Below are 13,036 nucleotides of genomic sequence, written 5' to 3' on the forward strand. Positions count from 1 at the left end.
AACAAAAAAAACCTAAGATGATAACATCTGGTCCCATCCCTTCTCAGCAAATAGAAGGGGAAAAAGTGGAATCAGTGACAAATTTCCTCTTCTTGGTCTTTAAAATCACTGTGGATGGTGACTTTAGCCATGGAATTTGAAGACAATTGCTTCTTGGAAGGAAAGCTATGACAAACATAGACATTGTATTAAAAAGCAAAGACATCACTTTGCCAACAAAGGTCCATTTAGTTAAGGTTATGGTCTTTCCAGTAGTCATGCATGGATGTGAGAGCTGGAAAATAAAGAAGGCAGAACACTGAAGACTGATGCTTTCAAACTGTGGTGCTGGAGAAGATTCCTGAGAGTATCCTGGAAAGCAAGATCAAACTAATCAATCCTAAAGGACGTCAACCCTGAATACTCTTTAAGAGGACTGATGCTGAAGCTCCACTACTTTGGCCACCTGATGCAAATAACTGACTCATTGACAAAGACCCTGATGCTGGGAAAGACTGAAGGCAGAAGGAGAAGAGGGCAACAGAAGATGAGATGGTTGGATGACATCACCAATTTAATGGACATGAACTTGGGCAAACTGCAGGAGATGGTGAGGGACAGGGAAGCCTGGCATGCTGCAGTCCATGTGGTCACGAAGAGCTGAACATTACTTGGTGACTGAACAACAGCAATCCCTTGTAGGGGAACTAGGATCTTGCCCCAAGTCTGCACTATTATTTTTCGGCTGCTCCTCCTTTGTCTCTGAATTCTTTCCCTTCCCTGGTTAGCATCTGCCCATTGGAACTCAGTGAAGGTCATGAAGGCTAAATCCTATTTCCTGCAAACAAGAAAATGGGGGGCATATAAAGGCTTTTGTGCCAAGGAGCCCCAGAATGTCCTGTTTGTCTTCAATCCTCACTTTTCTTTGATAACCTTCAATCCTAAAGAGAACAACTACTGCACAAGAAAGGGGATAATTATTTTGGATAGAGACATTAATCATAAACTCAGCAGAGGAACTTGGTTTTCGTAGACTTGGTGTCAATTGCCCCCTTTTAACCTTTTCCAAATCTTTCAGCAAATGGGACAATAATCACTCTGATTATTTCCTGTTGAATTAGGGCATGTGCCATGCTGTACTCAGTTGTGTCCAACTCTTTAAAACCCTATGGACTGCAGCCTGCCAAGCTTCTCTGTCCATGGAATTTTCCATGCAAGAATGCTGGAGGGGTTGCTATTTCCTACTCCAAGGGATCTTCCTGACCCATGGATAGAACCTATATCTCCTGCATCTCCTGCATTTGTAGGTGGATTCTTTATCACTGTGCCATCTGGGGAGCCTGAAATGGGGATTAGTCCTGACTAAAATTGGGGAGCAATGGAATGGATATCAAATTAAGTATATCTAAGTACCAAGTCCTGGATCTGATTATTGAATGATTAATATCTCAATCCCTTTGTCCACCAATTGTGTGCAGCAGATCCAATTAGAAGTTGTTGGAGGAATGACAACTGGGACTTTAATAAGCAAAATAGATTTCACTCTCTTTGGAATCAAGGAGAATCAGCCTGAAACCCAGTTAGGACCTGGCACATCAAGGGAGACTCGTGCCAGTTGTCAAACCATTCCCGAGTAGGTTTTAACTTCTGATATGGTATTAATATATACAGAACAGGAGTTATCAGTCACTACCCATCTCCTTTTTTTGTTAATACCTGATCTAAAGCAATTTTATTATCTAAAAATGTTATAGTTGTTAGGAAACCTTGAAAGAGTAAGGTTACAGCTGCCATCTGTCAGCAGATGCTGCTTTGACAATGTCTGGTGCTGTCTCCTATTGTGACGCAGTTCAGAAAATTAAAGTCCTCAACAATACAAGAATGTGTCTGAAAATTCACAATGGCCACCTAGTTTTACTTTGGCTGTCTGAACCACTATTAACTTCATTTTTGACTTATAATTGCATTTTTCTTCTTAATGGCCAAAGCACATGTCACTGTTAAGGTTTCAGTGCTTTTCTGGGTATGATAAGATATAATAATTGGCCTCATAAAATTTTCTGAAGTTTCTCACCATCTCAAGGCCTGTTCTGCCAGTTATTCCCAGAGTATGAGTGTCTCTTTCTTGACCTCCATCCTGAACTCCTTTCAGGGAGTATTGAAGGTCAGTGGCTTCAGTGGCCATTGACTTAATCCTCGCAGAGGTGGATGGCAAGTGCTAATTTTCAATTGTCAGGGCCTCTTCAGAGTTATAAATCCAACCATGACTTGAGAGGCATAGTATGAAATATACTGTGGTACTAGGAATGCTCACTCCCAGATCTGGCAAAGATTTTGTTGATAGGCCACTCAGTAGCCCATTATTGAACTAAGCCTTATTAAGGTCCAGGTAGCCAAAGGTCTCCAGGTCACCTGTCTTACTAGTCTCTTATGATCTAGGATAATATTCCCTCTTTCTGCTTCTTTCCATATCTAGAGTTACACTATTACAATTATTAATCTCATATGGAACTATACACCCTCATTTTAACAGAGGCTCAGTCACACATTTGGTAACATAAGAGACAACAATTTTGTAAAACAGGCAATATAAAAATAATATAGCTAGCAGTATTAGTAAGGTCATAATTAAGAATTTAAATCAAGAACTTACATTAGATGCAGTCCAGCATATTCCAGGCCATTTGACTTAGTCTGATTTATACCAATCCTTTAAGGTAAATTGTATATTGTCATTGTCCATGAGGCAACCAGCCCAATTTACTAGGCCAATTATCCCCAGTATGGTTTAATTGGCCCCAATATTAGTGAACCCTTAAATTTAAATGACCTACTATTAATCTTCTGGCTACAGATCATGGACCATATGACCTTCATTCACAGATAGATTCCTGAGATAAATTTCAGATACAAATTTAGAGTATCTTTTTAATAACTCAATTAAACTCTTCAAAAATATAGCAACAAGGAACTATCTGGGAAGTAAGTTTTAGTGAATACAGACCTCAATAAAGAGAATTAGAATTTCACACCCACTGAAACATATTGTTCTCTCTGAAATTGCTCTCATTTCAACCAAACACAGCTAATCAAAACTAATCTGCTTGCAAAATAAGTCTGGTCAATTGACCATAAAGTCTCTTCCACACTGGCTGTGGTGGAACTCTAGGAGTCTCAGACTGAATTCCCAATAGGCCTCTCAAAGCCAAGAAAGCCAAGCCAAAAACCTGACATCAGGCTCCACCTCAGTGGAGTTTTCTCTTCCCGAGGTCCCCAAAATATTGAGAATCCTACACATGAACAGGAAACAGTCTTTCCCATTCAGCTGATTAGGCTTCTGAAAACCCAGAAGCCTCCAATTTCTGGAGGGACCAGTTGGAGAAAAAAGAAAAAAACTTCCTTAATTTTACCCACAAATGTAGTTTAAAAAATTGCTATAAATCATAACCAACATGAGGGTAAGGACTTCTCTATATCTAGGAAAAAAAATCAAAACCAGTAACATTTCCTATAAACATTATAACCATATCCACCAATTCACTCAATAACCAATACTCTAGTTAACTTGTAATGAAGCCATCAGATTTTCCCTTAGGAGTCTTTAATTTCTTACCCAGTTCCCCAGTATAATCTGAGATTTATCAGAGTATAACAATAATTGTCTATAAATCACAAAAAGACTTAAAAGGCCATGATTGAACATTGATCTCAATGTAATTGACAAAAGAATCTTAGTAATTGCTGTAATAATTTTTTTAATAACTAGAATTATAATGGATAACATTTAATCAGGACATATTAGACTTATAGGAATTCTACATAATTTAACACAGTAATTAAATAATTTTGTTTGAGGAGACTTGGGGGCCACAAATCTAGCATCTCAAAATTAGCTGGAGGTCAAAAGAACTGTTAGAATACATGAACAGAATTCAAAAGCAAATACAGATTACTTAAAGGCAAAGAAACTTAAAATCTTATCAGAAGTAGTTCAACATTTTAAGAAAACTTTTCTTCTTAACAGATAAAAGCCAAATTCAAGTTTTGCATGAGCTTATTCTTAAAATTTGTTTACTCAATTAAATTTATTCTAAGCTTAGTCATTCTCAACCATACATGAAACTCTTTTCAAGACCCACTTTCCACAAAACCTCTATCACTTTCTGCATCCATACTAGCCTTTCCATTGTTCATCCCAAACCAAACAACTCCAAGACAGACTCACTTTCTTTTATCTAAATGCAATGGAATTTCATTTCTCATACCTTCTTTTACTGAAAAAAAAAAACCACATCCTACTCTACATAAGCGAGCATGAACTGTCTTCTATATCAGCACTCTGTAGACTGAACATAAATATCAATAATTTCTCATAGAGAAATGTTTTCTCATAGAGAACATCTCCGGATGGCACCAAACATATTCATCAATAGTCCTAAATACCTTTAGTTTCTCTGCAAAAGGAAGCCCATATTCAGCAGTTACATGTTTCAGTATCTTATGTTATTTGGAAATGACTTTCTTTTTAAATAAACTTCCATCATTTAACTTAATTTAGCACAACTTTGAATTTTAAACTACCAAATATCTGGGGAGATTATTCTTAAGCAGACATTACTAAAATAGTTATTCCTAAAGAGTTCACCCCGAAGTCCTTATTTCATTTTCATTTAATTTATATCAAACCAACTTATTTCTTTTTTACTGCTGACAAACTCTGCAGCAGAAGTAAGATAAAATTACTGAACTTCAGTAAACCTAGTTATAATATATATTGATAAATTAAACTAACAATCCACATTTAATAGCAGATATGGATTCAATACTGACTATTTCCTACATTATGTGGGCCTGAAACTCATCTTGGCAAGTTTTCTAAATAATTAGACTTAATTTGTAAGCACTTACTTTTAAGTCAATTAAATAGAGCTTATTCACAAATTAACCTCAGCATTATGCAAAGACAAAGACACATGCTAAGACATAGATAAATCTAGACAAATGGAGATCAAATTGTTTCATCTCAATCAATTTTCTCTGGATTCTAAAGAATATTGTTGTCAGATAGTGTTCCATATTTATAGATTCATGGCTATAGGTGGACCGCTCTGTCATAATCTTCCTTAGGGAGCTATCAGATGTAACTGAAGATGTACTTCATGTATCTGATCAAAAATACTCACATGAAAACTGAGAAAAACCAAAACTCTCACCAGCAGACAGAACACTTACACTAGAAAAAGACAGCTCAAAGCTCAGAGTGGCCACTTCCAAATCCAACTAAACCCATGACCTTAGTCCAAGCAGCACCTTGTATGTGTGTGTACTTTGTTGTGTCCTACTCTTTGCAACCCCCTGGCCTATAGCCCACCAGGCTCCTCTGTTAAGAATATTTGAGTGGGTTGGAATTTTCCAGCCAAGAATATTGGAATTGGTTGCTGTTTCCTAGCAGCACCTTACAGATGGGATTTCCAACACAGAAAATCCCCAGATGGGAACTGAATGTTCCCAGGATGGAAACAAAAGTTCCTCAGAGGTACAAGGTCAAAGGGGCATTGGAGTACATACCAGGGTACTTACCCAGGTTCTGGCAGAGGTGTCATGACATTAGACACTATTCTTCCCCTTCCCCAAAATAATTCCTCGAGTAGAAAGTTTAGGCTGAGTAAGGCAGGAGGAAGAGTGAGTGTCCTCAAGGCAAAGGTGGTGATTGGGACTTGGCCTTTACAGGCAAGGTCCCAAGTGATCTAACCTCCAAAGGAATTCTCCTACCCCCGACTCTCTTGAAAGAGGCTGGCATGGAGAAAACCTTTGAGCATTTGATCAAACCAGGAGACCTTTCTTGGGTCATCCCCAAGTCAGCCCCATGTTGGTACCAAAATTTGAAGCTGAAACTGACCTCTGTACCATGACACCAAATTAAAACTCAGAGACAAAATTATGGGTGAAGTAGAAAAGAATAGCTTTATCTCTTTGCCAAGCAAAGGAGGCCACCATGGGCTTAATGCCTTCAAGACTGTGTGTCCGAGCTAGGAGCTTTATAGTCAAGGGGCAAGGTTGATGATAAAGGTCAGGGTGCTGTGCAGGGTCTGCATTCCTTCGGTCTAGTAATCATCTGGTGCCAGGTGATGATGAGGAAACTGTGACCTCTACTATGAAGAATGCTTCATCAAATAGTTAACATCTTTCATTTGGTGAGGGCTTTCATTCTACCAAAGAGCTCAAAGAAATTCTGAAAGAGATGAGAATACCAGACCATCTGACCTGTCTCTTGAGAAACCTGTATGCAGGTCAGGAAGCAACAGTTAGAACTAGACATGGAACAACAGACTGGTTCCAAATAGGAAAAGGAGTACGTCAAGGCTGTATATTGTCACCTTGCTTATTTAACTTATATGCAGAGTACAACATGAGAAACGCTGGGCTGGAAGAAACACAAGTTGGAATCAAGATTGCCAGGAGAAATATCAATAACCTCAGATATGCAGATGACACCACCCTTATGGCAGAAAATGAAGAAGAACTAAAGAGCCTCTTGATGAAAGTGAAAGAGGAGAGTGAAAAAGTTGGCTTAAAGCTCAACGTTCAGAAAACTAAGATCATGGCATCTGGTCCCATCACTTCATGGGAAATAGATGGGGAAAGAGTGTCAGACTTTATTTTTTTGGGCTCCAAAATCACTGCTGATGGTGATTGCAGCCATGAAATTAAAAGACGCTTACTCCTTGGAAGGAAGGTTATGGCCAACCTAGATAGCATATTTAAAAGCAGAGACATTACTTTGCCAACAAAAGTCCGTCTAGTAAGGCTATGGTTTTTCCAGTGGTCATGTATGGATGTGAGAGTTGGACAGTGAAGAAAGCTGAGCACCGAAGAATTGATGCTTTTGAACTGTGGTGTTGGAGAAGACTCTTGAGAGTCCCTTGGACTGCAAGGAGATCCAATCAATCCATCCTAAAGGAGATCAATCCTGGGTGTTCATTGGAAGACTGATGTTGAAGCTGAAACTCCAATACTTTGGCCACCTCATGCGAAGAGTTGCCTCGTTGGAAAAGACCCTAATGCTGGGAAGGACTGCAGGCAGGAGGAGAAGGGGACGACAGAGGATGAGATGGTTGGATGGCGTCACTGACTCGATGTACATGGGTTTGGGTAGACTCCGGGAGTTGGTGATGGACAGAGAGGCCTGGCGTGCTGCAATTCATGGGGTCGCAAAGAGTCGGACATGACTGAGCGACTGAACTGAACTGAACTGAACTCATGTGTATCTCCTGAGGGAGGACCAGGGCCTTGCCCCAAGGGTGCACTATTGTTTTTCAGCTATTCCTCCCTTGTCTCTGCATCCCCTTCCTTCACTTGTTAGCATCTGTTTAAACCAGCTTTTTGAAACTCAGGGAAGGTCATGGAGGCTCAATATAGCCTGTTTCCTATATTCCAGAAAAGAGGACACAGGAAGGTTTTTGTGCCCAGGATTCCCACAGGGTGCTTCTGAGTTTCATTTGTACATTGAAGACAATTAAAAAGAAACAAAACAACTGCTGTATTTGGGAACAGTCTGATAAATTAGTTTTATTTTTGCATTTTCTGTCATCTTATTAACAACATAAATATTAGTTATAAATACAAATCATTTGAGAATTGAGGTAGGTATCATTTCTATAAAATGTCTATAAAATTGACTGAACATGGCAATGTATTAACGTTAAAAATCCTGGTTACTTTGAGAGATAAGGTATATTTCTACTGTAGTAATAATGGAGTTAGAAAACAAATAAAACATTAATATTTTAACTTGCTAAAAGCACGTTTAGCCACAGCAGGGAAGGAAATAATGCCCAATTGATATTTACCAAATATCATTGTCAAATAATCTGTCCTTAAAAATAAATGCATGTTCTAGAAAAGTGGCAGCATATTGAAATTTTACTACTTTTGTGTGAACATCACAGACATAAAGTCATCTCTCATTTATTCTGCATTTCTAGACATTTCTTTCATTTAAATTTGGGGAGGGAGGCAGCAAGGATAGTTTCATCACAACACATGCATTTGTTTCACTATTTACAACTTTTGTGCCATATCTTATTTATATAATAAGCCCTAATATTTTAAGTAGCTATTTGCACTTAATAAAAAGTACATTTCCTTATCTCAATAGTGCATCAGAAATCTACAAGGTTCTGAGCACACCACCACCTGAAGTATATAACAGACACCAGCTATCGACCACAGAAGCTAGAATTCAGGAATTCATATCAAATTCAGAAATGATGTTTGACCTGAAACTGAGTAAACCTAAGACCCTCAGTAATGTTAGTGAGAGGGTAACAGGCAGGAAGGCCAGGAGTCTCCAAATGGAGGAAACAGGCTGCAAGTGTCACACATTTTTTTATCTCTCCCTTAAGTGGCAGAAGGAAATAAACTACAAGTGTCAGGTTTTTTTCTCTTAAAATTCTGTGTTGCCATGATGACACCTGGTTCCACCTGAACTTAACTTTTCGCAAACCTTGAGCTAACTGATGCATTTTTCTTATGGAAATGTTTTTCTTAAGCTGTGTTAATGAAACTATGTATTTGCCTTTCTTCAAAATGGTTCCACCTAGGACTAACTTTTGGCTGATACTAGCTCAACAAATCAGTATTCATATCAATTGTTTTATGGCTGGGGGATGACACACCTCATGCCATCCTATCTCAAAAATGTGTGTTGTGGGAGAGGAGACAGGTGAAACTTTGTCAGCCTTGAGGCGTCTCTCTTATCCAATTAATAGCTTTCTAACAGACATAAAACATCTTGCTAAAACTAGCGAGGGCAGGGGGGGCACTCTCCATTCCTCTTCTGATGTTTATGTCAGAAGCTTTCTCTGTCCCTTTTTCACTTTAATAAAATTCTGTTACACAAAAGCTTTTGAGTGATCAAGCCTGGTCCCTCGTCCCACAGCTAATCTTCTTCAGAGATCACGAATCCAACACTTCACTATAAGCTATCATTAGCATATAGGAAAAGGAGCTAATATATTTCAACAATGGATTTGTGACAAATAGATATTTCTGGATCCTTTCTATACACTTTTATAATAAAGTGGAAGGAGATACATTGGACCAATTAGCAGAATCTTTCCAGATGTCTACACTCTTAGGAAGAAACCCAACTCTTTGCACAGTTAAATGAAATTGCTTAAAATTAAATCAAGATCAATTTAAGTGATCAAATGTTTAATTTAGACTCAAATGTTTTAGACTCTTTTCCTCAAAACAGGTGCTTGGTTTCAAATTAGGAATTTGCTGTGACTTTTTTTGGTCTTTGTAGACCAAGCCAAAATTACATTTTGAAACTCACAGGCATTTAAAAATCCCTATTATACAATACTCATAAATTCCATTAAAAATAAGATAGAATAATGTAAGACAATGATTGCCACAGTTATGCTAATACTTATCTAGTGGTAGAATAATTACACATTTTTTTTTCCTTTTGAAATTCTTGTAATCACAGATGCTAAAGAAATGGAGTCAAAATCTTGATTTATTATAAATAAAAATGAGAAGGTTTACATTGATTTTTCTTAATTTCAATTCCATCTTCTTCCAGTTAAAATCAGAAAAATCATTAGTTAATTTCAATATTACAAATCCACTGTACATCTTCATATTCATTAGGCTCTTAATTTTGAACAATTTCATTGTATCAGAAACCAAAGGCTGTTTTATAAAGTATTCAATACTATGTCCTATTTTAAGGAGAAGTCATATAAATGTTAATTATTAAAATTCCGAGTAAATATTTACATAAATATAAATGTTGTCGTTGTTTAGTCACTAAGTCATGTCCAACTCTCTTGTGACCCCAAGGACTGTAGCCCTCTAGACTCCTCTGTCCATGGGATTTCTCAGGCAAGCATACTGGAGTTGGTTACCATTTCCTTCTCCAGGGAACCTTCCCAGACCGGGGATCAAACTCACATCTCCTGCATTGAAAGGTGGATTGATTACCACTGAGCCACCTAGGAAGCCCAATACTTCTATCTTTAAACATTGGGTTAAATGTGCTTAGTTGCTCAGTCGTGTCCCACTCTTTGTGACCCCATGGACTGCAGCCCTCCAGGCTCCTCTGTCCATGGGGATTCTCCATGCAAGAACACTGAAGTGCGTTGCTATGCCCTCCTCTTTGGATAAGTAGGAATTTATTAAAACATGTTAATAATTACTTCGCATGAGCAGCGTCCTCTCATAAAACTTGATGTCTCCCATCACTGGATACTGCTGTTGCTGCTGCTAAGTCGCTTCGGTCGTGTCCGACTCTGCAACCAGGCTCCCCCGTCCCTGGGATTCTCCAGGCAAGAACACCGGAGTGGGTACTATCACTTACCAAAAAAAAAAAAAAATGGTTAGTTATTTTGGAGAGGTAAATGTTGCAGATCAAGTAATATGGTTTTGCACAAACCTTTTAACCCTTTGAAGTATTATCTCCTCATCTTTAAAATGAAGATAAGAAAATTTGCTGTTTTCATCATAGAGCTGTTGTGATAATTAATATTACCTTAATTTTTTTAAAGTATAACTTCATATAAATAGTTAGATATGTATTTACACATAATGTCATACACAGTATTTATATTTTACAAATAAATCAATTTAATTTCCAAGTATTTGAAATAGTACATAAGAAATATGATTAGAAAAAGATCGAGGCAAACTGATATTTATTCATTTAGTTGTATTTGATAAATGCCTTTCATTAATTGGAATGAATGTAGTAGGTTGAACCAAAGATTAAAATGTTAAGCCTTTTCTTTGGAGGGCTCTGATTTTTGTTGTTGTTGTTATTGTTGTTGTTTTTATTAGAAAGGTAAAGCTTGACTTTTCTTTCCCAAAATATTTCTTGAACATCTTCAAGCCAGGATGCTGCACTTGATGACATTTTTCTTTGCAATGTACTTAGCCCAGTGGACTATTTGGCATTCACTAAATATGTTTCCCGCCACAACCCCCCCCCCCCCATTGGAAGGACTGATGCTGAAGCTCTACAACTTTTGCCATCTGAGGCGAAGAGCCTGATGTTGGAAAAGATTGAAGGCAAAAGGAGAAAAGGGTTGGCGGAGGATGAGATGGTTAGATAGCATTACTGACTGAATTTGACCAAACTCGGGAGACAGTGAAGGACAGATAAGCCTGTTGTGCTGCAGTCCATGGGGTCACAGAGTCAGACGTGCCTTAGTGACTGAAGAAGAACAGCAAAGTGCGTTTTAGTTGTAAACTGTCATAAGGCCACTTTCTTTAGAACCTTCTTAATTTAGTAACAGGCTCTTATTCCTATTCTTATTTTCAGGTAAAAGTGTTTCCTTGAATGACATAATTAACTGGTATATTTAGAGATGGAAAACTATGTGGATTTGGTAAGTCATTTGAGTATTACTAAAAATACAAAAATACCTTGGACTTAAATCCTGAGAGAACTAATTAATGGTCTTCTCTTCTGAACAATCAAACTCATGATCAGGTTTTACTTATTAGTGAATTAACCTTTATGATGCCCTATTTAGATATCCCCAGAATAATCTTACTAGAGGAAACAATTCTTATTGAGAAAATGTATAGTTAACGCTTCCTATAGGGTCTAATATTCTTGTTTACTCATAGTAGCTAGTATACAAAACTATATGTTTCTTAAAATATAGGCTGACGGACAGCAACTCTCAAACCTCAGTGTACTTCTAAAGCAATGTGATAAAATTATTTTGGTGTACACTTGATTTATACATTTAGTACTCCTGATTTTTAAAATACATCTGAACAGTTCTGAAGTTCTATATATCTAGTAGTTTGTAATTTTCTAAAAGTTCAAATTGGTGCAAATTTTTGTTCTTGATAATCAACATTGGACACATAGAAATTTTCTTGAAGTTACTTGAAAAATAAAGCAAAAAACCAACTCTACTGGTGGAAGTGAAGGGAAAATGCAGTGGATCACCAGGATGAGTGTTCTGAGATAGACAACAGACACATGCAACAGTGACATATTCTCTAGAGCAGTATTTTCTCTAGAGGCAAGGCATGTTTTCAACTTCTAAAGTCACTGCTTTTTGTGATAAACTGCCTGATTGTGACTTAACGAGAATTTTCAGATGTTAGGACACTCCCGTCTTTTAAGGTTGTAAGGGGTCAGTTATTTCACATTTTTTGTGTTACTACCTGTTTTAGAATTTCTAATAGGCCTTTCTCAACCTTTCAGCTATGTTACCTTCTACACTGATTTTTTTTTCTTATTCTCATGTTCATTTTGGCATCCTTTCAAATATTATACAGTATAAATACATTATACATTTAAATGGTATATATCATCTATATAGAATAAGAGACAATAAAGGAAAACATTTTTTTTAAATAATCACAGAGATTAAGACAAATCAATAGAGCATGCTGTTACAAGTAAGTGACCATGACTATTTTTCTAGACATATATTTGGCCAGTATATTTTTATTTTTCATTGATGATTTATGTCAAGCTCCATGAAGTCTACACTCTATACTTAGAGATAACTTCCATTTAATCCATGGTAAGATGTGAAAATAAATATAGTCAGGCACAACCTGCATCAAGTTAAGGTTATTATGCAAGACTTACTTTCTAGATAATTCAGGAAAAAGAGATATTCTGAAGATTTTGGCTTATGCAGATAGAGGCATTTAGAAAATTATCATCAGACTTCAAAGTTAGTACTGATCTTGGCACTATTCATAGTAAAAGAATTTATCCTAATTATTTTACTAGCTTGAAGAATGAATTACATATCTGCATTTTGGCTTCCTCTAAAAATTAGTTTACTACAGAATGTGTGATCAAAGTCATAGAGCACAGTAGAGCATACAAACTGAGGATTAAGTCTCTGGGTTTGGAAACCAACCCACTGGCCAGTTATGACCTTGGTCCAATTACTTCTTCTCTCAGGCTCAGTGCCCTCATTTAGAAAATGAGAATGCCCTAGAACTTATATCATGGAGCTGTCGGGAAAATATATAAAATAATTCCTAAATTTTTAGGAATACCATGTTTATG

General features: G+C 37.2%; 1 protein-coding gene across 2 annotated transcripts in view; it reads right to left on the reverse strand.

Annotated features, from left to right (window-relative positions):
- The window catches only part of KHDRBS2 (KH RNA binding domain containing, signal transduction associated 2), a 631,271-nt gene that overhangs the window by 68,233 nt on the left and 550,002 nt on the right, over window positions 1–13,036 (reverse strand). For both annotated transcript variants that reach the window (XM_081523653.1, XM_081523657.1), the window contains one exon: window positions 10,188–10,343. The gene's annotated coding sequence lies outside the window, so the exon portion shown is untranslated. The remainder of the gene's footprint in view (window positions 1–10,187; window positions 10,344–13,036) is intronic.

The sequence above is a fragment of the Giraffa tippelskirchi genome, chromosome 8, assembly GCF_054371585.1.
Source record: "Giraffa tippelskirchi isolate mGirTip1 chromosome 8, T2T-mGirTip1v1.2.pri, whole genome shotgun sequence".
Taxonomy (NCBI): Eukaryota; Metazoa; Chordata; class Mammalia; order Artiodactyla; family Giraffidae; genus Giraffa; species Giraffa tippelskirchi.